This window comes from Triticum dicoccoides, chromosome 4B (assembly GCF_002162155.2).
Source record: "Triticum dicoccoides isolate Atlit2015 ecotype Zavitan chromosome 4B, WEW_v2.0, whole genome shotgun sequence".
Taxonomy (NCBI): Eukaryota; Viridiplantae; Streptophyta; class Magnoliopsida; order Poales; family Poaceae; genus Triticum; species Triticum dicoccoides.
In genome coordinates this window covers 194,514,713-194,519,108 of record NC_041387.1, presented here as the reverse complement: position 1 = coordinate 194,519,108, position 4,396 = coordinate 194,514,713, and positions in this window count along the sequence as shown.

The window sequence follows — 4,396 nt, the reverse complement described above, 5'->3', positions numbered from 1 at the left end:
AAGACCATGATGGCAGCGCGATGCGTGCCGCACTTGTCATCGATTGTGGCGTCTCAATTCCCACGGCCTCCCGCCACTCTCTGCTTCCCAATCTTATCATCCTCGTCGTCATCTTCCTAATCACGACCTCCAGTAGCCCCATCTCCCGCTCCTTCCACTGGAGTTCCAGCCCTTGGCGCACCACGCCCGCAAGCATGGTCCGCAGCGTACATATAGGGAGGAGGTTTGAAGAAAGTAATAGTACGTGATGGCGGTTTTCAGAGCGTAAATGAATTCGACCTATGGTGAGACGGTCTAAGCTCCCTCTCTTTCTGCAGGATCCTTGGTTGGATGAGTTTGTTGGTGAGTCCTCGCAACCATGGTACGAATCGCTCTACCCATGCTATTTCTTTTTTTGAGGGCCTGTAACGAAGGTACCAAACGAAACAAAAACCATAGGAGACCGGTAACGAACAGACGGAACGGAATAAAAAGGACGTACCAAAGCAAAACGATGACAAAAAAAGGGAGAAACAATCGTCCACCCTACACATGAAAATCATAACCAATCATTTTTCTAACTGTATCAGGAAGACATTGGATTAAAGACTAATGTTTGGTTTGAATAGATCGGTTATACATGTCTATGTGCACATATTACTTGTAATATGGTAGAGATGAAAAAATATTGTTTGAATTGGGCACATGATGATGCGTGGAGCATGATGGCCGATAGATCTTCCGGCCGCTGACTGCATGCATGGCAGCCGTGGTTGTGCTCGTCCAACGCAGATGTGCATGCGTTTTTTTAGTGCGAGCATATGTGCACATGTTTTTTAGTTGGGGCTCATTTTTTTTAGCTTTAGTTTTTTTAAGTTTTTTTAGGGTTGTCTTTTTAAGCTTTAGCTAAGACAGATTGATTGCATGATACATGCACGTGTACGCCGTGTTTTTCTAACTGAGAGGAAGATACGTACATATAGTCAAGTGTGCGTTAACTATCCACTAGGCCTTCATTAGTCTATTGGCTAGCGATCTAAGCTTTTAAGCGTGAGCTCTTGGGTTCGAGTCCTTGTGACGCATTATTGTTTGGGCGGAAGCGAATTAGGGACCAACGAAAAAACGTGTGACTAGATTTTAACACATGTACTTCCATTGCACATGGTTCACATAGTTCGGACATAGCATAGGGGAGTTCTACGTACCACAAGAGACTACCAAAATGATGACATGTTCTACTACTTCATCACAATAATAACTAAACTAACACTATATAGATAGATATAGATAGTCTAGTTCATCACCAACGGCCGCCCTTGCCCTTGTCCTCGTGGTCGCGGAAGTAGCGGCCGAAGACGCAATAGGGGCTGAGGCGAATCTGCTTTGCGCTGGAGCTGAACTTTGTTGGACACGGCGCTGAACATGCTCAGATCCTCCTCTTTGGGGGGAAAGGCCGGCGAGGGTACGGACGGTCCGGGTTTGCTCCATCGCGAGATCATGGGTGGTCCGGGCTTGCCGCTTCGCCAGGATCCAGGCACGGGCATCCTCGTCATCGGCCGCTGCTTCATGGCACACCTTCTCCCTTTCGCGGGTACACCGTCCCTTGACCCCGAGCATGCCACATTAGTGGCAACATCCAGCGCATCCATGCCCTTGCACATTGCTTCCATTGACCTCATACGCCTAGCCTGACGTAGGGGGAACAAGTACCCAACACAGGCTAGCCTCGGAGGTTCTCTCGGTGGCAAGCTGGGCCCTTCTGGCGCACGCCTGATGTGGTGACGGCGCGGACAAAAGGTGCGAGCTTACGCTGGACGCGACGCCATCGCTGGATACGATCCGGAGTGGCGGAGAAGGCGCCCGGCTAGTGGATCTGCGACTGGTCGACTCCTACACGGAGCTCGGCTATCCTCCCAGGACAGGCGGACCGCGAAAGTTGGATGGTTGTTTTTTGTCCGGCAGGGCGTTTACGGGGGAAGCAGGAATCCGTTGGAGATGCTCTTAGCTAGTTTTCCTTCCGCAACCACAAGTTGTTAAGGTAAAATGCAGCTGCAATGCCTATTCTATCCAAATATCTCCAACTTTGCTCATCCTCTCCTAGGTATCATCATTCCATGTGGTGCAAGTAACTGAAATAATTACAGGATACATACATACATACTGCGGCTTGTTATATGAAGCTCATTATCTTTTACCGATCATCAGTGAATCCCTAGCAGGAAACAAGAACAATACTGCAGAGCAGTACTACTGCACTACTATCTACTTGTGCAGTTGCATAATGAGAGCCGGAGCCCGGAGAGCGGGCGCCAACACCATGAAGGCAAATATTTTACTTCCTTAGGGACCATGCATGGAGGCAAATAAGTAAGCACATGCATGCCGCCACCTTTTTTCTTTTTTTCCTTTCATATGCATCTCTCCTAAACACAGATCTGTGTGCATGGGCACCAGCATCCAACAGAAAAATTGCCGGCTGCTGAGACATCGTGGCTGCTCATGTAACTGTCTGCACCCATAACCTCCAGATTAATGGATGGACGTAGGGCCTTAAACACCGTACTGTATTACTTAGGGAAGAAACAAGGCAAATGCAGGACCATGGCGACAATAATGTCCTGCCTAATAGTTCTGGACTGGGGGCAGCGATTCTACCATTGCTAATACTTCTAGAAATCATGTACGTATTACTAACGAAGTCTTAGTCGACTGAGACTTAGCAAAACTGATCAAAGGAATATATCATGGACACTCTTCATCTCGGATTCACCATGTGTTTTTCGACATACAAACATATGATCTAAATGCATTCAGAGTTTGAAACCATAAGGAACTCACTGTCTTTCAGTTTGTTTTTACCGTTTCCACGAAAAATATACAAAGAAAAAGAATTAGATATCTCCAACAAAATTTGGCTGTCAAATCCATGATCAGGAATGTATACCTTTTTTTTTCTTTTCCTGATAGAATGGGGCATATACCTCACGATATCTCCAACAAAATTTGGCTGTCAGCATCACATGTTGTAGTTGCTGGGAGGGTGATTCTTCCATTATCTAAAAAGAGATCTTAAGGTATCTTCATACTATAAATGACCAATGGACACAAAGATTCCAGAGCTAAAAAGAGATGACCAGTCATTTGGACTGACAAACAGTTACACTGTACTAGGTTATCTAACATAGTGGTGATGTACTAGCTAGCAGAAGATAATGCCCTCAAGCTCCACCGTCAGGCCAAGTCAACTCGGGACTGCTCAAGACTGTCTCTCTACCGAAATGTTAGGTTAGGAAACTAAATGCCCTGTCCGCAGACTCATTAGGTCATCCATGAACACATTGAAGGTCACGCCCCCGTCTTACCACATGCATGTTACAACATTGAATGTCCTCCATGTGCATTCCAGACACTGAGTAAGGCAAAATCTGTCAGTGTCAGGTGTTGGGCAGTGGAGGGTGGCAGCTTACAGTTAGGGCAGCAAGGAGGTCCCAAGTGCCAGGATAAAACTGTATTGGATATACCCAGATCAAGCTTGGAAAAAATGTCCGCCCTTCTCATTAAAGGATACCCTAAAAAAAGGGATACTTTTACTTGGTAGTAATTTGCATGTTAACAACAATCCCAACTCAGGAGCTGGAGCTGGTAAATGCACTACCCAAATACAGTAGTATACTGAATAAAGATGTTATTAGAACTAAGTTGTTGTTTTTTTGCTTATTTATGCTTAGCAACAGGAAGATTGAATGCTAGCATTGGATAAGACTATTGTTCCCAAACTACAAGGAAAATGGAAGAGAAGGATGAAATACTCACCTTTGTGGCCATTTACTCGGTAGCCAAGCACTCTCCTCTGTGGCCGTATGCATCGTTCTGATGCAGAGGCCGGGGAGTCCCCCCTTTTCTAAAAAAAAGCACTCTCCTCTTGCTCATGCATAAATTATACTCCCTCCCTCCCAAAAATGATCTTATATTTTGGGACGGAGGGAGTATATATATAGGACAGAACGGAAGACAACAGACGAACGCCATGCTCACCCTAGAGTGTTGAGCACATACTTCTTCATAGCAGTAAACGTTTGAAAGAAAATAGGTCTGTTCAGTTTATATCACCTTTTGTGTTGAGGCGGTTAAAATTAAGGTAAACCAAGAAAAACAACCCAAATCGCTGGAAAGATTCCTACTATGGAATCTGGACAGTCATGTTTCTGTATGATACAAGAATATATGATATTTTGCATCCTTGCAAAAGTTCACCGCCAGAAGAGGACCCCTACGGCTTTCATGAGCATGGTACACTGCAATGCATTGAATGATAATGGCAAGAAGGAAAAATTCATGCAAGATAATAAGGCGCAATTGCACAAGACATGTCCTATATAAAGGTGGCCATTTCCACTACGAAGCACAAAACCATACA